This window comes from Sapajus apella, unplaced genomic scaffold, assembly GCF_009761245.1.
Source record: "Sapajus apella isolate SASKATOON/1434 unplaced genomic scaffold, GSC_monkey_1.0 scaffold804, whole genome shotgun sequence".
Taxonomy (NCBI): domain Eukaryota; kingdom Metazoa; phylum Chordata; class Mammalia; order Primates; family Cebidae; genus Sapajus; species Sapajus apella.
In genome coordinates this window covers 1,887-22,965 of record NW_022437730.1, presented here as the reverse complement: position 1 = coordinate 22,965, position 21,079 = coordinate 1,887, and the positions used below count along the sequence as shown (strand labels likewise).

Genomic DNA, 21,079 nt, shown 5'->3' with positions numbered 1-21,079 from the left:
TTTTAATGTATATATTATCGTCATGGTTACTAACTAAAAGTAAGTTTCTTCCTACTCTTACTCCTCTGTCATTCAAACGTTTGTAATTTTTTTTTTTTTAGAGTGGCCTTGGCTTTATTTTCTTTGGGGATGCCTGGAATGGTGGAGTCATGGGGGGCAGCGGGAGTGAGGGCTGGGAAGCTGTGTGACAGCGTCCTCAGTTGGTGTGCATCTGGGGTTCCTACACTTGTGGGTGCCCATTGGCATCACCGGTGCAGCCGGTGGTGGAAACGGGTTCCGGTCCTTTCTTGTTCGACACAGGGCAGGCGGCAGCCACGGGTCCGACTTGCTTGAGGCCGGGCCCTGGGCGCTGCATCCTATGCTCCAGGAGCATGTGGTTCTGTGGCGGGAGCCCCACACAGGCCCTGAGGATGTTCTTGATGCAGCTGTGCTGGCGGAAAAGCGCATTGATCACCTGGCTGCCCGGCGGCACGAGCAGCGCCTTGAATAGGAAGCTGAGCAGGGACAGCACGGGTCTGCGGCTCGAGGTCAGCGTCAGCGCAGAAGCTCAGGTGCCGGCACAGCTCGGTCAGCAGCGCCCGGTCTAGTGTGATGGGTGCGGCCAGCAGCGAGTCCTGGCACGTGTTGTGCACTCCAGTGTGTTGGTACCGCCCAGCGTTAGCTCCAAGGTTTACTCACCCAGCGTTAGCTCCGAGGTTTACTCACCCATCGCGCTTGCTGTCGCCCAGGTTCCCACGTACTTGATGGTCGGGCTCCTCGCCGGGCGTATAGAGCACTGGGTTGCTCCGCACCATGTCGTCCACCAAGTTGCTCTTGGACATCTCCTTAGAGCGGAACTGCAATGGCGCCGACAGGTTCTGCCCGTCGTTGTTGCCCAGGTGGTTGTAACTCACGATGGACGTGGTCTTGAGGCCACAGCTGATGAGGAAGTCCACGAGCACGGACTTGACTTTGGTCTGGCCGGACTTGAAGTCACCTCCGCCCGCGAAAACCCGGCCCTGACACGCGAGCTCAAGCGCTCGGGGCACCAGGGTGTTCTGCGGGGACCCACTGAGGAAGGCACAGTCCTCCCGGATGCCGGCAGCGGCGAAGAGCTGGAGGGAGACACCTGCAGGCCGAGCTCAGTGGTGCGCAGCAGGTTCTCGGCCGTGTCCTTGAGGCCCGGAACCACCTCACAGAAGCGCTCTGTGTTGCCCGTCCACAGCAGGGTGACTTTGTCCAGCCCCACGCTAGACCGGAAGTCTGGGATGTCCTTGCGGATCTGCTCCTGCTGCTGCAGGCGCGAGCGCGGGATGCGGCTGTCCGCCATGAACTCGGGGATGTAGACGGAAGGCCGAGGCCGCAGGGCTTCCTTGTGCGGCCACAGTTGCTCCTGCAGCTCCCAGTCCAGCACCTTCGCGCGCCACATCGCCTCGGGGAGGTTCAGCGACAAGATGTCCCAGCCATCAAACACGAGGTGGTTGGACGCCGCCATGGGCAGCAGCGCACTGAAGGGCACGAACACCTCCTGGCCCAAGGCGTCCGAGCCCAGGCTCACGGTGCCCGCCTGAATCAGCGAGCCATAGTAGTTGGCCTCCTTGCGGCCGCTGCACGTGGGCCAGGACAGACGCGGTGGGTTGGCCAGCACCGCGGCGGTGATGGTGAAGCCCTTGTTCCTGCCTCAGTCGACAGGCATGACCCCGAGCCGGGGCACCTGCCGGGGGTCAGGAAGGTGAAGCGCGTGGTCGTGGGGTCGTGGGTGCACCTAGAGAATGCCGCCCTCGGGGGTGACGCGCGTCATCTGGTACTCCTATTGCGCCTCAATGGCCTCGGGGCCATAGACTATGTCCTGGCTCTCGACGATGACCTGGGCCGCGGCCTCCATCGTAGCGGGCGGAATCGGCTCAGGCAGCGGCAGCGGACACCGCGGCTGTAATATTTTTATGCTTCAGCCAAACGTTTGACATCTAAACCTTAAAGACAAAGGGGAAAAAAACCCACACGGATTTGTTGCACTAGAGGACGCTGTATTCCAGTTCTTCCTGAGAAGTCCTTTGGCCCCAAGTTTGCATTGCCATTGAGCAGATGTGAGAATGCTGAGGGGAAGGCAGCGTTCCTGCTCTACCTTGAGAATTTCTCCATTCCAGGTCATGAGTCTAGTTTTTAAAGCAATATCCATATCCACCTGTGTTTTTCCTCCTAATAATTAGAAGGATGATTATCTGGAAAACTAAGCATAGATTTGATTGTGCAAATATTTTAGAGCTTCTTTAAAAATTGCCTTGAAGAGCTGATGTGGTATTTCCTTTTTGGGTGTCCTCAGTGGAGTACAGCATTTATTTTTTGCAAGCAAATTTCTGAAAACAACCTAAAGTTACTTGGTACCAAGGAGATGCCTATGCAAATCAGACAGTGCTAGATATACTTTGCCACTGAAAGTAATGGCAAAAACCGTGATTCCTTTTGCACCAAGCTAATAGATATAGGAAGGTGCGGATTGTGTGACATAGATTCTCAACTATCTGAGAGTCATCATTAACTCCCTTCCTGGCCACCCACATGCAAGTCCTGTTGATTCTGTGTTATGTTATTCATAATAATAAATACCCACGCAATTACTTCCCAACTGCAAAACTACAGCATTGAAAGTAACTTAAATCTTTCTGTGTGGCCCTCCCTAGCTAGTCGTGCATTAACTAGGGTTCATTATTTTCTTGCTTCCCTTTTTATATAATTTTATTGTATAAAATTTATATATTACATAAAATTTTTATATAATTGTATATGTAAAAGGGGAAAGGTATTGGGTACAAATATATGAGTCATATTTATTAATGTGAATAGGCTGGTCTGCTAAAAAATGTCTTATTGGGTTGCAATGCAAACCCCAATTTTATGCTGTATGATAAAACACAGAGATTGAAAAGGCTGAAAGTATTGTGTTGTATTTTAATTTTAACTGTTTTAACGTTATAAAAAGAATATCATGTGTGATGTGATCTTTTGGACTTTTGAAACTTAAAGTTATATTGCTATGATTCATTCAGGTTGTTATGTTTACCTGGACTGGAGTTCATTATCATGACTGCTGTTGACTATTACATTCCATACCTTTGACATTGTTTATTGATTTCACTGTTGGTGGACTTTTAGGTCATTGAAGGTTTTGCTCTGAAAAGTAGTGATATCATGAACATTCTTATACATATGTCCTGATGCACAAATGCAACCATTTCTCTGATAATACACTTCGGTTAATTATGTTTAACAATCTACACGTAAGAATGTAGTCATTCTGTTGTCATTGTCTGCATTCCAAACAAAGTTAAGCAGAAATTCATGAAGAAAGTTTCTGGAATGATTAATTCAACTTATTTCTTACTGACCTGCTCAACTCTAAGAAGCCAGAATTATTTCTGGTCCCTTGGACATTTGTATGGTCTTGCTTCCTCTTAGTGCCTGTTATCAATATAACTAAGACAGAATAACATAGATATAATACAAAAATGTATAGAACTAAGCAGCTGTAATATGCATATGGCTAGATGAAGTTGGCAGGCCCGGTTCCATGAGACACTTCAGATGAAGGTAGGCCTCGTTCTCATTCTAGTCCTTCTTGTAGTGCAGCCTCGTTGAAATCTGGAATGTTTTCTTGGACTGCCATCGTTCGTAACCATGTGGGCGAGTGTGGCTGGAAATACCAGCAAATCTTGTATTATCCATGAAAGCAGCTCTCCCTCCAGCCAATACGATAAACCAAAGGATATTGCTGAGAGTCCACTACCTACACTCAACTTATTCATTGAATATGTATTAAATATATGCTAAATCTAGCATTGTAAACCACTGGCTGTTCTTGTACCATAGGCTTTTTATTTTCAAGCAGAAAGGTCGCTAGTTTTAAAGGTGTGAAAAATGTAGCCTGGCCCAGCTTAAGTTTCCTTGTTTATTTATCTTAGATCTTCGGGACAGAGAAATCTAAAAAACAAAACCACCCATATTCCCTAGGTGACAGAAAGATCAAAGAGCTTGAAGAAAGCAGTTCACTCGAACATCAGTCTGACAATGAGTTAAAATGTTTTCTTTCTTGCATTTATCATGTTTCTATTTAAACTCAAATTCTTTTTTTTAATTAAAAAATTGTGTGGGTACATAGATATATATATTTATGAGGTACATGAGACATTTTGATACAGGCATGCAAAGTATAGTAATCACATCATGGAAAATGGAGTATCTATCCATCCCTTCAAGCTTTAATCCTTTGTGAACACCAATTTCTTGAAGAGCAGGATGTGCATCCAGGTTTTTAAGAAGATGATTTTTTATTCTGAAGACCTGGCCATTTCCCTTCCATTTACAGGTATGCAGTAGGATCACTCAAGTCACAGTTTTGAATGTGCACATGCAATTGTATGCCAGGAGAAACTTTCTACAAGGGCAATAGAGTTCTAAGTTTCTCTCCCCTCTTAATAGGACCTTTTACTTAATTGACTTAATGTAGAACATTTTGACACAATAACCTAAAAGAAAATAAGTATAATTATTTATCTGGGCTTCAGTAACCTTGGATTTGTAATTCAAAAATAAGAAATGTACAAAAAAGAAAAAAAGAAATAAAGTTGAATGAACTCAGGAGAGGAATAGATGAAAATGACAGAATGATATTACAAAGGAAGACTAAATTACAGGATGCCAAAGGAAGAATAGATTCAAAGGAAACATTAATAAAGACATTGAAGAATCATAGTGGGAAAATGCTAGCCAGTTAGAAAAGGTGAATGATTCCTTAAGACTGGGCATGGCGGCTCATGCCCACAATCCCAGCACTTTTGAGAGGTGAAGGTGGGCGGATCATATGAGATTAGGAGTTTGAGACCAGCCAGGCCGACATGGTGAAATGCTGTCTCTACTAAAAGTACAAAAAAATTAGCTGGGCATGGTGGCCGGCACCTGTAATACCAGTTGCTCAGGAGGCTGAGGTAGGAGAATCGCTTGAACCCGGAAGGTGGAGGTTGCAGTGAGCCAAGGTCACACCACGGCACTCCAGCCTGGGTGACAGACTGAGACTCTGCCTCAAAAAAAAAAAAAAAAAACAAAGTGAACCCTGAACAATGTTACCTCCAAGACGTATTCTAATAAATGATTGGACTTTACAAATGAAGAGAAATGGAAATAACTGGAACAAACATACAAACCTTCCTAAATATCAAAGAACTAAAAAGGCAAAGACCCAATTAGAGAAACAGAGTATAATACAGTAATTATAAAAGAAAATGATGGTATTGGGCAGAAATATATGAGTCATGTGAATGGGCTTATCTAATATATGAAAATTGTCTTGTTGGGTTAAAAAGCAAACCCCAGTTTTATGTTGTATGGAATAAAACACAGCGAATGAAAATGATGAAAGTGAAGAGCTGGACAAAGATGTGCCAAGCTAATGGACAAAGATTTGCCAAGCAATAAGAATGCAAGGGCTATCGTCCTGTTACCAGAGACTGGAATTCAGGCCAAAAGACACTGAAACAAGACAAAGGAAGAGGATGTCAGACGGTAAATGCCACAAGTCACAAGATATAATAGTTACAACTATCCATGCAGTAAATAACACAAGTCATTTATATAAAGCAGAGTACACAAGATGCCAGGAGACACAGATAGAAACTCACCAATAATAGGAAACTTTAGTACACTACCGGCACTGTGCACCAGTCAAGTAGGCATAAAAATAAGACTAAAATTATGCTGTCCAATGTGGTGCCACAAGCCACATGTGATCTTTCAGCACTTGAAAGGTAGTTAATGTGAATTGAGATGTGCTTTAATGGTATACAATGGATTTTGAAGACTTAGTATTTAAAAATGTAAAAGATCTCAATAATTACATATTGATATAATATTTTGAAAGCCTGAGTTAAATAAAATATTAAAATACCATGTTTCTTTTTACTTCTTTATTATGGCTACTAGGAAATTTAAAATGACCTGTATGACTTGTGTAATATTTCTATTGGATGGCTCCACTGTAGAAGAGCTAAAACTCTATCAGGCAGGTTTTCTGAATATATATTAATTAAAAGATGTGCAAGACTTCTACATGGAAAACTACAACAACTGTTAATAGAACAGTGAAGGAAGACCTAAGTAAATGGAGGATATAATATGTTCGTTGATTGGAGGACTCACTCCTTTAAAAATATCTGTTATCAATTTGACCTGCATGTTTACTGCAGATTCAGTCAAAGCCCTGTCAGGATTTTTGGTGGAAATTAGCAAGCAGATTCTGTAATTTATTTGGAAATACCAATGACCAAGAACTGTGAAGGCAACCTGAAAGAAGAAGAAAGTCTATTCCAATTTTGCATTCTGGAACTGGGGAAATAACCTCTTGGTAGATTTGAGGATGCACTGGGCTTAGTATAAGCTGGACCCTGCTGAAAAGCTACATTGACCACCTGACTATAAGCCCCTAGTCTGCTCAACCACAGTGGCCTTTTAGATCTCCAGGAGTTAGTGTCAGTTTTGAGCAAGTGACCAATAATCTCTGAAGAGCCTAATAATTTCTTCCCCAATGTGCTGTCATCCTGCTAAACTATTACAGGTCCCTTTGGGGATAGCTAGAAGTAAGATTTACATTATAAATCTTTGAGGCATGGCAGGACTCTTACTCAAAAGGACTGAGCCTCCTTTTCATTCAAGAGGCTCTGGGACTGTGAACTGACTCAAGCCTGGGAATTTATTGGGGATTGCAACCCCTTATTGTGATGACTGAAGTCAGTATTTTGTTCAACAGACCTAGAGCATTTCCATTCATACAAGTCCAATAAGGCTTTAGTTGGCTGCTCATCTATTCAGTTCTAGGGTCGCAGTGATTACTAGCCAATGTCACAAATCTCTGAGGTTTAGATGAATCTGATTACTTTCTGCTCTCGGCGACCTTGGCATTGACTGTTAAGTGCCACTTCAGAGGACCCAGTTCCATGGCAGAAGTTTCTCCTGTGACATTGGGCCCACAGAGGACAACCACTGTATAGCTCCTCAAGGATGCGGGTTCCCTCACCAGATACCTCCCACAGACTTGGTAAGGCGGGGCTCCTCTGGACTCACTCCCGATAGGAGTGCATATATATGTTCATTAAAAGGTATAAGAAGGTTCATAGCAGCAATTTTATAATCACCTAAAACTGGAAACTACCCAAAGTTCCACCTAAGGAAGAATGGATACATAGATGAAAATATATGCATATAATGGAATCTCATGTATCCCAAAGAATGTAGATATAAAAACATAAATTACACAATCATGATGTGGAATGAAAGAAGCCACACAAAAAGAAGGTGTGCTGTTTAATTCCATTTATACGCAGTGGTCGGGCTCCTCGCCGGGCGTATGGAAGTTCAGGTGATTCTCCTGCCTCAGCCTCCTGAGTAGCTGGGACTACAGGCACCTGCCACCATGCCCGGTTAATTTTTTATTTTTATTTTTAGTAGAGATGGGTTTCACCATATTGGCCAGGCTGGTCTCAAACTCCTGACTTTGTGATCCATTTGCCTCAGCTTCCCAAAGTGCTGGGATTACAGGCTTGAGCCACCATGCCCGGCCGACCAAGTCCTTTTCTACTACGTATTTTTACCATTATTAGTTGTGGCCCAACTTGGCAAATCTCACTTCAGATTGTAATCAATTTCTCAACGTTGAAAATATTTTTGCTTACAGTTGCTCCAGACTATTTAAAGGCTAATTGTTCAGTCACTTCCAGGGTGACTTCTAAGGTCCAATTTTCCTGGGACTGAGGAGGTTCCCAGAATTTGGAATTTGGGACTTCCAGTGTTAAAACCAGAAAGGTCTGGGCAACCTGACATAAACTGATCTTCCTTGCACTTCCAACTGGGCAATGACTCTGAATTATCAAGTGAGCACTATTGTGGTAACACCTGTTAGCCCCTCAGGAACCAAGGAAAATGTTCACAGTCATTTGTCTTGTTTTTAAGCTATTGATGTTGCTTCCTCAACTTTCAAGCAACTGTTTTCACTGAAAGGCCAGCGCTTTTAAGTTTATTTTGGTGGCTCACGCCTGTAATCCCAACACTTGGGATGAGGAGGGAAGACAGCTTGAGATCAGGGGTTCCAGACCAGCGCAGGCAACAAAGTGAGACATCTCTACAAAAAATAGTTAACGGTATGATGGTGTGTGCCTGTGGTTCCAGGTACTTGGGAAACTGATGGGGGAGGTCCACCTGAGCCTGGCAGGTAGAGGCTGTGGCGAGCAATGATCATGCCACTGCACTGCAGCCTGGGCCAGAGTGAGATCTTGTCCCTAACAACCACAACACCATTGATTTGGCAGGGCCCAGTGGCTCACGCCTGTAATCCCAGCACTTTGGGAGGCTGAGGCTGGCGCATCACGAGGTCAGGAATTCGAGACAAGCATGGCCAACATGGTGAAACTGAACCTGGGAGGTGGAGGTTGCAGTGAGCTGAGATCATGCCACTGCACTCCAGCCTGGGACACAGGGAGACTCCGTCACATACACACACACAGAAAGTTTAGGGGTGCAGTGGCTCATGCCTGTAATCCCAACACTTTGGGAAGCTGAGGTGGGTGGATCACCCGAGGTCAGGAGTTTGAGACTAGCCTGGCCAAAATGGTGAAGCCCCGTCTCCACTAAAAATATAAAAATTAGCCGAGCGTGGTGACTCACACCTGTAATTCCAGCTACTTGGAGGCTGAAGCAGGAGAATTGCTTGTATCTGGGAGGCGGAGTTTGCAGTGAGCCAAGATCACATTATGGCACTCCAGCCTGGGCAACAAGAGTGAGACTCTGTCTCAAAAAAAAAAAAAAAAAAAAAAAAGTTTATTTTCTTTGGCCACATTTCTTTTGCTGTTGGAATCAAACACAATTATCTCATCATTTCTAAATAGCCTTCCCTGTTTGGCTCACAAGCCACTTGAAAACCTAACTTTAGTTACACCCTTATTTTCCTGTCAAGAAATTGGGTGCTGATATACTGTTTTAAACGTCTAACACTTCTGATGCGTTCCTGAGTTGAGAATACTCCAGGGATGAAATGCACAATCTGTAGTGCGTCCAGCAGCAGTGCTAAGCAAAGGGGCACATACAGTCTGTCACAACTGACTTCTACAGACAGCACATACGCAGAAGTATGGCTGCATTCCAGCAAGTCTTTACTTATGTACACTGAAATGTGAATTCTGTATCAGTTTCATGTGTTATACTTTTCCCCCCACCACTTCAAGAAATAGCCTTTGCTGCACTAAAGTGAGATTTTAGAATTCATATTAGCTGTCTCAAACCACAGATCAGCTAGGGCTACAATTTCCAGTCATGGTGACCAGTTGCCTTGGCTTTGGCCACACAGTATTCCAATGACAGTAATGGAAAACCCTGTTCTGATTACGTCAACTTCATTCATTTGCTAATCAAAGGCCATTTCTGTAGCATCTCTTCACTTGACGTTCCATCTTATGGCCAACATCCAGCTTGGGAAATGTGTGGCTCCAACTGAAACTGGTCTATGGACTAATTCCTTTTTTTTCCTTTATAGCTTTTTGTCTGATATATTATATATAACAGCAACACAAACCTCATTTTTCTTTTTTTTGAGAGGGAGTCTCGTTCTTGTTGCCCAATCTGGAGTGCAATGGCATGATCTTGGCTCACTGCAACCTCCACCTTCTGGGCTCAAGCGATTCTCCTGCCTTGGCCTCCCGAGTAGCTGGGACTACATACGTGTACTACCACGCCCGGCTAACTTCTGAATTTTCAGCAGAGACAGGGTTTCACCAAGTCGGCCAGAATGGTCTCGATCTCTTGACCTTGTGATCCACCCGCGTCAGCCTCCCAAAGTGCTGGGATTACAGGCATGAGCCACTGTGCCTGGCCTAAATCTCATTAATTTTTAAAAATTAAGAAAGGGGGCTGGGCAACATGGCTCACGCTGGTAATCCCAGCACTTTGTGAGGCTGAGGTGGGCGGATTATGGTCATGAGTTTGAGATCAGCCTGACCAACGTGGTGAAACCCTGTATCTACCAAAAATCCAAAAATTAGCCAGGCATGATGGCAGGTGCCTGTAATCCCAGCTACTCAGGAGGCTGAGGCAAGGGAATTTCTTGAACCTGGGAAGTGGAGGTTGCAGTGAGCCGAGATTGCACCACTGCACTTCAGCCTGGGTGACAGAGCCAGACTCTGTCTCAAAAAAAGGAATTAAGAATGGGAAAATGGCTGGCCTGGTGGCTCATGCCACTAATCCCAGCACTTTGGGAGGCCGAGGCGGGTGGATCGCTTAAAGTCAGGAGTTCGACCAGCCTGGCCAATATGATGAAATCCTGTCTTTCTACTAATAACACAAAAATCAGCTGGGCGTGGTGGTACACGCCTGTAACCCCAGGTACTTGGGAGACTGAGGCAGGAAAATCACTTGAACCAGGGAGGTGGAGGTTGAAGTGAGCAGATACCATAATACTGCAGTCTAGCCTGGGCAACAGTGAGTGACACTCTGTCTCTAAATAAATAATTTGGCCATGACCTGCTAAGGATGGAATTACCCCTTCTCTTCTCCAGGTTACAATATTCCCTTGCATATTAAGTGGTGATGAACAGTATCATACCCAACGTGGGTGGCAGGTGGCTGTTTGGGAAGGGAGAATTACTCAGTTCATTTCGCCACGTACATGTCTGAATGCACACGCCCCTTAAGATGAAACACAACAGACGTGTGTCTTGACATGGAAAACCTTTTTGACATCTTCCCAGGGGAAACCAGACAGATGTCCAGATCCACAAAGTTCAGAGATGGTTCCAAGACAGCATTCATATAACAAATATATACTCAATCTTCTATGTGCAAGATACATTCCAGAGATCTGCTCTTTGGATGTACTTAAAACCAGCTCTATTTTGGCTAATGACCTTTTTGACCTTAGCCCAACTGTGCAAATGTGAAAAAAAAACCCAACTCTTATTTTGCATCAGAACACCTAGCCCAGTATCATATTAAGGACTTCAGAAATGCTAGATGAAAGAATGCCTAGTGGCAATGAATTTTAAAAAATATCCTGGCCAGGCAAGGTGGCTCAGGCCTGTAATCCCAGCACTTTGGGAGGCGGAGGCAGGCTGATCATGAGGTCAGGCGTTCAAGACCAGGCTGGCCAACATAGTGAAACCTCGTATCTGCTAAAAATACAAAATTTAGTCAGATGTGGCACACGCCTGTACAGCTGTAGTCTTAGCTACTTGGGAGGCTGAGGCAGGAGAATCACTTGAACCTGGGAGGTGGAAGTTGTGGTGAGCCGAGATCACGCCACTGCACTCCAGCCTGGTCGACAGAGAGGAATTATGCCTGTAAGGCATGAGTCACTGTCCCCAGTCTCATTTTTAAAATTTTTTGTAGAGAGGGGCTCTCATCATGTTGCCCAGCTGGTCTCCAACCCCTGGCATTAAGTAATCCTCCTGCCTCAGCCTTCCAAAGTGCTGGGATTACAGGCACAAGCTACTACATCTGATGGCAATGTTTATAATGAATCTGAATTTGCTAATGAAGAGGAAACTTTACCATTATTTTTCCCCAATGACCCCCAAGTCCTATTCGCAAACAAATAAATTGTAGAAAAAAGTTTATTTGCTAGTTATTGTTTGAATCTTGAAATACAATTCCTCACTGATGTATAAAATGGTGGTTATTAATCCATGCTAGCCCAATGAAAACTAATTTAAAATTGTTCGTAAAAATGAGTCATTTTTGAATCTCTTAAAATCTGAATACACAAATCTGTGCTAACACTGGAACTGCCTTCTCACTCTACATATAATTTAACTTCCAGCTTCAACCATGCGGTGTTGAAATCTAAAGCGCCCTCATGAGTTAATGTCCCTGACAAATCATGCAGACGGACAAACAAGATTGGTGGTCTTTAACTGGTGGTGACAGAAAAGCCTGCAGTTTAGTGCTTAAACCTGCACTTAGTGGTCACCTTTCTATCCAGGCAGAGTAACTAAGGAGAGCTATGAAATGTCAAAAGAAAAACAGAGAACAGGACAAAGAGGCAATGTCAGCCAAGCCACTGCAAATACACCCTTGTATTTCAGCCAAGGGCAGGCAATCCAGAATTACAGACTGCTTTCCTTAACTGGACCAAACAGTGTATTTTTCCTCTGACAATCCTGTCAAGGGTTACATTTCACTGTACATAGTAAAATAGTAAGTCCACCCCCATAAAAATATTGTATGTCTCAGAAAATACAATACATTAAAAATGACTGATTGCTTTTGCCTCGTCTTTTCTTCCGTGAATGCGTAGGTGTTTGAGTCCTCTATATTTCTTCTTTTACACAGGACACGGGCTGTTTGAAAACTTTCATTATCTGTATCATCTTCATTCATTTCAGTCACTTCAGATTTTCGTCTCTCCAAAATGTTGGTGTACAAACTGGTGTGGGGCCCTGGATTCAACAAGTAAAGATTATAATATATAAATGTAGAACAAGATTATGACTGTACCCAAAATATCACCTCTCTTCTATTTTTACAAGTGGTAGCCCATTATTTTAGGCCTGTTTCAATCTTTTGGTAGTACTATTGTAAAGAATCAAGAACTGAGATGTTTATCTAACTTAGTACAGAAATTCGTAATTAATTGGAATATAGCATGTTCCATTATAAGGTGTTAAGCAGAAAATTGCTAAATCAACAATAAAGATCTACCAAATGTGACAATATTCAATTTGAAATCTTTAAATCAGAGTTGCAGAAACTGCCTTTCTTTCTTCAAATTATCTGTATAACACCTGGTGTCCGGAATATTGGAGACAACTTTACCTGGCTATCCACAGTCTTCTCAGCAGTGTCAAGAGTGCCTACAGCCTTTTCCTTCTTCTTACGTAAAACCTTACAATAAATTTTAAAAGACACATCAGTTTGAATATTGATCAGGTATAGTAGTCTTAAATGTTTTCCTACTTATCTTTCTCTAATATTGGGCATGTAAAATGATAAAAAGAAAAATTTTACCTGGCCTTTTGTAGACTTCTGATGATTAGTTTTTGAAATACTTTTCCGTTTTCCGTAAAATCTTTAATAAAGAAATTATATATTAACAGTCTCATAGCTTTTCTTTTTAAACTTAGCATTAGATCCTCATATATATTATCAGTAAATCCTCCCTAATGACACAGCATTTCAATTTAAAAAGCAAAACTCAATGCAGTGAATAATCTCAAGTAAAGGGCAAAACTAGGAGAAGCCCAGCTGAGGAACTGACAGAGCTGCAGAGGTTGAAGGGAAGGCCAAAATCTGGAGCTCACTGATTCACAGAATTCTGAATTCAGGAGGGTGGAAGCAGGAAGAATGTGCAAAGGCAGGCCACCCTCACCTCCCCTAAGTCACAAGCAAAGTTCAGGGAAAGCAGCGCTCACATGCCGCTTTTCAAGCTTCACTGTCTTGGTTCCCAGATGGGTTCACAGGAGTACCAGGGCCTAAGACTCAATCAGATTATCTACTTAAAGGACATTTCCGCTTCTGTATAATGGAAATAACAGAATCTGCTCTCATGTTTTAGGAAGAACCTACAATGTTTCAAGTTTAGTCAGGCCAGGCACAGTGACTCTCGCCTGCGATCTCAGGCCTTTCGGAGGCTGAGGTGGATGATCACCTGAGACCAGGGGTTTGAGACCAGACTGGCCAACATGGCGAAACCCCATTTCTACGAAAAATACAAAAAAATAGCCTGGTGTAGTGGTTCACACCTGTAATCTCAGCGACTCAGGAGGGTACGGCAGAATTGCTTGAACCTGGGTGGTGGAAGCTGCAGTGAGCCGAGATTGTGCCGCCGCACTCCAGAATGGGCAACACAGCAAGACTCTGTATAAAAACAAAAACAAAAACAAAAACAATTCAGTCAAAAAACTAGCTTGGCATGGTGGCTCACACCTGTAATCCCAGCACTTTGGGAGGCTGAGGTGGGCAGATCACCTGAGGTCAGGAGTTTGAGACCAGCCTGGACAACATGGAGAAACCCCATCTCTAAAAATACAAAAATTAGCTGGGCGTGGTAGTATGCACCTGTAATCCCAGCTACTTGGTAGGCTAGAGGCAGGAGAATCACTTGAACCCAGGATGTGGAGGCTGCAGTGAGCCAAGGTTGTGGTAAGCAGTAGGTTAGGTACTTTACGAGACACAGAGCCACCCCCTCCCCTCCCCACAACAAATCACAAAAAAAAATGCCACGAAGAAATATTTACCAAAGAAGGAAAATCATAATCAATTCCCTTTCTAGCTAGTTTCTTCCTGAGTAACCTTTCTTTCTTTTTAAATCGCTCCTCCATCCGTAGTTTTTGTGGTTGTGTCCGATTCTGATTATAACGTTTCACTGATGGATATGACGGCTGCTTCAATGGAATATTCCAGTCTTTAAAGAGTTCTTTATGGACTTTTTTAGGTGGCATAAGACGACCTATTTTTAAAAAGAAAAAAACATAAAAAGTTTCAACCAAATGGTAGGAAAGGGATTTTAATGTTAACTTTGGAATCTCCCCAGTGCCACTCCTCACAGTCATCACGACGTGGCTGGGTACAGTGGCTCACACCTGTAATCCTGGCTTCTCTCACAGCAATGGGAACTGAATAGACAGATGCTACCTGGGCAGCCTTGTCAGCTGTGAACTTGGGTACCTAAGATGGCCACAGGCCACCACGGGCACAGGGAGGCCAGAAACTTCACTCTGCCTCCCAAGGGCAGCAGGATCTGGAGACGGATGCTCTCTGCACTCTGTGGACTGCAGGGTCGGGGCTGCACTGGCTCCTTTCTGCAGGATGAATTTCTAATCTGGTGCTGTCACTCCTCTATGCCTTCCAGCTTCTCTCGTGTGGAAGAGCCACAGCCACTGCCATTTAGATGGATTCTGCAATGCGATTCCTGACCTTTGCTGCTATCCCACTGCCCTCAGGATGAATTCTGAACTCGCTGACTTAGAAAGCCTTCAGTAACCCGACCTGAAGCCTCTTCCTGTTCCCTGATCTCTTGCTACTTTTCCTCACATTCCCTCACAGCCAAATGGTCAGGCACCTCTGGTTTGGCATTCACTGTCCCTCAGCCAGCAATGGTCTGTCTTCACTTCTGTCCCTTCACTGGCTGGCTCCTGCTTAGTCTTCAGGTTTCAATGTCAATGCTCTTTCCCCAGATAAGTCTTTCACAGCCCATAAGCATGGGTTAGCTGCTCCTCCTGTGTGTCCCCAAGGTGACTTGTCCAGTTCCATTTAGGATAAAAACAGCTCTCATGCTGGGAGGTTTTAAAATTCCAATTAGAATCTGCCTGCGACACACACAGTGAAATCCCTGCACCATTCTGTAAGACTCATCCACAGAGGAAGTGGCATGTCCAAGCAGTTAAGCAAGCCGCCCTTCCCACCAGTCACCCACCAGCAGCAGGCACCCAGGCAACCCTGCTACCACAGAGACAGGAGCACTTACACTCCAAGAGCCTTTCACCAAACAGGTAGTTGTTCATTGTTTCAGCAACTGTCTTGGAACATCCTTACACTCAAACTCCACAAATGCATAGCCTTTGCTGTTTCCAGTCTGCAACAGAGAATACGCCACAAAAAGCAGAATAATTAGATTTGAACGCATTATTAAATTCCTAAAACGCCATTATTTTAAATAATGTATATAGCCCCTTATCAAACATTATGACACATTTAATTCTAAATTCAATTCACATATTCTGGAGACTGTTACAGGAAAAAGAAAAGATGCAAGAGTCTCAACACAGCTGATTTTCTGGTATTCTTGGGATTTTTATTACATATGATAAATATACAATTCCTATGGCGGGAATTTATTCAACAACAACACTGCATTGTATAAGTCTTTAGTTGGGTGTGGTGGCTCACGCCTGTATCCTAGCACTTTGGGAGGCTGCGGTGGACAAATCATGAGGTCAGGAGTTCGAGACCAGTCTGACCAACATGGTGAAACCCCATCTCTACTAAAAATACAGAAATTAGCCAGGTGTGGTGGTGTGCGCCTGTAATCCCAGCTACTCAGGAGGCCAAGGCAGAAGAACTGCTTGAACATGAGAGGTGGAGGCTGCAGTGAGCCAAGACTGTGCCACTGCACTCCAGCCTGGGCAACAAGAGCAATACTTTGTCTCAGCAGCACGGGGAGGGGAAAGACAGATGGTGAAGTGGAAGACAGACACTACGAAATCCAACCAAGTGTACCATCACTGTAAACCGATATAAATCTTTTGAGAAGTGATTTGAAAATGTTATGTAATTAAAGAAAAAAAACTTTACCCAGTAATTCCAGAATGTTGGAAATACCAAGCCAACAGTCAAAATTAGAGCGAGCTTGGCTTTACTACTCAAAAATGCTGGAAATGGTAAATTTTCATGCATCTCCTCAGTGAGCAGGATTTTTATAAGACAAAAATGGCCAGAACTCTTCAAGAAAAACCAAACAAGCAATAAAGGGCAAGGAGACTGTTCTAGATAGGCTTAGAAGCTTTAACAAGTAATTGTAATGCACAAATCTTGAGAGGGACTCAGAACAGGTAATAAAAAAGAATAGCTAAAGACATTTTAGGGGCCAGGCACAGTGGCTCACGCCTGTAATCCCACCACTATGGGAGGCTGAAGCGGGAAGACTGCTTGAGGCTAAGAGTTCAACACCAGTCTGGGCAACATAGAGAGACCCTGTCTCTACAAAAGAAAAATAAAAAACATTATCCAGGCGTTGTGGCACGCACTGGTAGTCCCAGCTACTTTGGAGGCTATAGTGGGAGAACTGCTTGAGCCCAGGAGTTTAAGGCTGCTGCAGTTAGCCATGATCCTGTCACTGTACTCCAGCCTGGGCAACAGAATGAAATCCTGTCTCAAAAACAAAATAAGGCTGGGGCTCGTGGCTCATGCCTATAATCCCACACCACTTTGGGAGGTCAGGAGTTCGAGACCAGCCTGGCCAACATGCTGTAACCCCATCTCTATTAAAAAATACAAAAATTAGCCAAGTGTGGTGGTGCATGCCTGCAGTCTCAGCTATTCGGGAGGCTGAGGCAGAAGAATCACATGAACCTGGGAGGTGGAGATTGCAGTGAGCTGAGATTGTGCCATTGCACTTCAGCCTGGGCAACAGAGTGAGATTCCTTCTCAAAAAAACAAAAGAAAACAAAAACACACAAACAAAAAACCATTTTGGGAACTGGAGATACACAAAGATAGTGCATTATACACCATTATACTGTGGTTATATTGAAAGAGATGTCCCCATTCTCAGATTTATAATGAAGTATTTAAAGTATTATAACTGCCGCTTTTTTCTAATGATTCAGGAAAAAAAGTGTATTTGTACGTGTTTATATAAAAACAAAAAAGTGAAGCTAATGTGTTAGGATGTTAATAATGGGTGAATCCAGGTGAGGACTGTAGAGATGATCATCCCACTATTTCTTCTACTCCTCTATAGCCTAGAAATAAAAACACACAGCTGGGGGAATAATTACTATACTGCAATAGGGAAAAACACTTGCACTTTTCAAACTCAGAGCTTGACCTTTTTAGGGGGTAACAGGATCAGTTTAGGTCACAAGGATACTAAAACAAAACAAAACAAAGCTAGGCCGGTCGCGGTGGTCACACCTGTAATCTAAGTCCTCTGGGGGGCTGAGGTGAGTGGATCACCCGTCAGGAGTCTGAGACCAGCCAGGCCAAAATGGTGAAACCCTGTCTCTACTAAAAATACAAAAATTAGCTGGGTGTGGTGGCACGCACCTGTAATCCCAGCTACTTGGGAGGCTGAGGCAGGAGAATCACTTGAACCCAGGAGGTGGGGATTGGAGTGAGCTGGGATTGTACCACTGTACTCCAGCCTGGGTGACAGAGTGAGACTCTGTCTCAAACAAAACAAAACAAAACCAAAACAAAAATAAAACCTGAGTAGAATGAAATAGAAAATCATCAAACAAAACAAGTTTAAACATTGTCTCGTTTGACTTTTATTTCAGTTATGCTTACATGCATCTGTATGTGTGACGGTTTGTACTGTAAAACTTACTTTTTTTTTTTTTTAAACACTTATCTTCTTTGTGATGGTAAAAACTTACTTCTTACTGAGAACCAAGGTCTACAAAATACTCTTCTAAAAAAATCTGCCTATACCTGCATAAAGACTTCACAGCAGCTTCATCTAAAGACTTAAGAGTAGTAAAAAACCTAATGTTTGGGCTGGGTACAGTGACTCTCTCATGCTGTAATCCCAGCATTTTGGGAGGTCAATATGGGTGGATCACCTGAGGTCAGGAGTTCGAGACCAGCTTGGCCAACATGGTGAAACCCTGTTTCTACTAAACATACAAAAATTAGCCAGGTACAGGGGCAGGTACCTGTAATCCCAGCTACTCAGGAGGCTGAGGCAGGGGAATCACTTGAACCTGGGAGGTAGAGGTAAAGTGAGCCGAGATCGCCCCACTACACTACAGCGGCCTGGTGACACAGTGAGATCATCTCAAAAAAAAAAAAACAAAACAAAAAAACAAAACCTAATGTTCCGTAGGGGGGTCGATAAACTTCAGTTACCCAAGTAACAAGCAACGGTGATAACAAAGGCACTAGAGTTACAGGAATAATGCTCAGATTACTGAACAAAAAAATTCAGCTGGAGGAGGATAGAAATAATAGAATTTTAAAACAATACTATATGTACATTTATATACATAATAAAAACTTATATATAGCACTGAAAACTGAATTTGTGAATTTAATTCCCTACTTAAAGGAGAACGTGAAGAACATTGGGAAGGGTACAAAAGGGACCTCAATTCTACCTGTAATCTGTATCTTTAGGACAACTAACAGATGATGGATGCACACCCTATGCCCTAGATGCTAAATCGAATAGGTGTCTATGGCTACAACCCATTAGTTTACCTGTGGGGAAAAAATAAAGTGGGTAGGCTAGGTGTGGCAGTTTACTCCCGTAATCCCAGCACTTTGGGAGGCCGAGGTGGGTGGATCATCTGAGGTCAGAAGTTCGAGACCAGCCTGGCCAAGATGGTGAAACCCAATCTCTACGAAAAATACAATTAGCCAGGCGTGGTGGTAGGCACCTGTAATCGCAGCGACTCAGGAGGCTGAGGCAGAGAACTACTTGAACTTGGGAGGCAGAGGTTGCAGCGAGCCAAGATTGCACCATTGCACTCCAGCAGCCTGGGCCACAGCGAGGGTCCATTTCAAAAAAAAAAAAAAAAAAGAAAGTGGAATAAAGTGGGTCACTCCTCTACTCTTGAAACAAGCTACATACACCTTTTTCTCATTAGAACGCAGGTATGACACAACAGTAATTATATAGTGTTTGCTGTGTGCCAAGCAATAAATCTATGGATTTTATATTCATTATTTCATTTAACCTTTGACTAAATACTTCTGCAATGTTTTACTCACATTTAACAGATCGTAACACTGAGCATGGTATGGTCGTATCACTCTAACTAGTAAGGGCTAGAGCCTGGCCCTAAAGCTTGGCCGTCCAAGTCCACAGTCCTTATCTTTATTCACTATATAAACCTTTGCTATTATAGGGATGCTTGTACCAAAGGCTAATACAAGAAGATGGATAAATCTGGTCCTCATACTTAAGTTCATTTACCAGCACTGTCCACTTAATGTAAGGATTTGGAGCAATGTGAAAAACAAACTTTCACAGTAATACTGATTTTGCTCCTGTGGCTGTTTCAGATTCTAAACCTTAGCCACTCTCCTTTTTGGAATGAAATCTGATAAGCAATAATACGTAAGTGAACGTGCTCTTTAATGTCAAAGATAATACACACTTGAAAAACAAAACATCAAACGCAACAACAGAAATCTTACCCTTTTACTTCTGGACAGTCTGAAACGTGTCACAGTGCCAAACTGGGAGAAATAGGAAAAGATCTGGGTTTCGTCAAGTAGGTTAGGCAGGTGGCGCACACAGACGACTCCAGGAGTAAGTTGTTCTCGTTTTTTTCACTGAAAACATAAAGACCAGGTAAATTAAGTATTATTTTCTTTTCTTTTTTTTTGAGACGGAGTTTCCCTCTTGTTGCCCAGGCTGGAGTGTAGTGCCCCGAACTCGGCTCACTGCAACCTCCGCTCTCAGGTTCAAGCAATTCTCCTGCCTCAGCCTCCCGAGTAGCTGGGATTAAAGGCGCCTGCCACCACGCCCCGCTATTTTTTTGTATTTTTAGTAGAGACGGAGTTTCACCATGTTGGCCAGGCTGGTCTCGAACTCCTGACCTCAGGTGATCCACCCTCCTCGGCCTCCCGAAGTGCTGGGATTTACAGCTGTGAGCCACAGCGCCCGGCTAAAGATTTTTAAAATAAGAAAATCACATTGCAACAAAGCTTGCAAAACTCCTAGTCCTAGCCCTCGGCCCAAAAACCTACTCTGCATTTCCACTTACCACAGCCGTAATTAAAGAACTGGCTGTTTAATGTCTCTACCCACAAGGGCCGTGGCTGAGCAGTAGTCGACTGTCTTTCCACCCTGGCACCCCACCCCTCAGTAAAATGTCAGTGCTCAATAACTATGTCAATCAGCGGATAAGCAAGGACATCTCTGAACAAGCCAGTTTAGATCTTCTGCCCGGAGAACGCTACATAACTGTACCCTTCACTTTGGATGCACACTGTTTACTCGCACTTCATCGAAAACTTTTCCAGATGACTGTTAACTCTCACAGTACAGATGAGCCTTTCAGCGCCTCAGTCGTCACACCCTTACCTCTGTAACAAGAACGCCTAAGTTTCCCGGTGTATTTTATGCTAAAAACCACAGAAAGAGGCCGGGCGCGGTGGCTCAAGCCTGTAATCCCAGCACTTTGGGAGGCCGAGGCGGGTGGATCACGAGGTCAAGAGATCGAGACCATCCTGGTCAACACGGTGAAACCCCGTCTCTACTAAAAATACAAAAAATTAGCTGGGCATGGTGGTGCCTGCCTGTAATCCCAGCTACTCAGGAGGCTGAGGCAGGAGAATTGCCTGAACCCAGGAGACGGAGGTTGCGGTGAGCCGAGATCGCGCCATTGCACTCCAGCCTGGG

The 21,079-nt window shown here is 43.8% G+C and overlaps 2 pseudogenes across 1 annotated transcript in view; both read right to left on the bottom strand.

Moving 5' to 3' along the window:
* Window positions 1–202: 202 nt before the first annotated feature.
* Window positions 203–1,864, bottom strand: LOC116546360 (annotated as a pseudogene).
* A 9,675-nt stretch (window positions 1,865–11,539) lies between these two features.
* The window catches only part of LOC116546361, a 10,359-nt pseudogene continuing 819 nt past the window's right edge, over window positions 11,540–21,079 (bottom strand). Inside the window, exons 2-7 of the transcript XR_004266687.1 lie at window positions 19,870–20,007; window positions 15,473–15,580; window positions 14,244–14,455; window positions 13,015–13,075; window positions 12,823–12,891; window positions 11,540–12,446 (exon numbers count right to left, since the gene is read on the bottom strand). The product of XR_004266687.1 is annotated as an MKI67 FHA domain-interacting nucleolar phosphoprotein-like (transcript). The remainder of the gene's footprint in view (window positions 12,447–12,822; window positions 12,892–13,014; window positions 13,076–14,243; window positions 14,456–15,472; window positions 15,581–19,869; window positions 20,008–21,079) is intronic.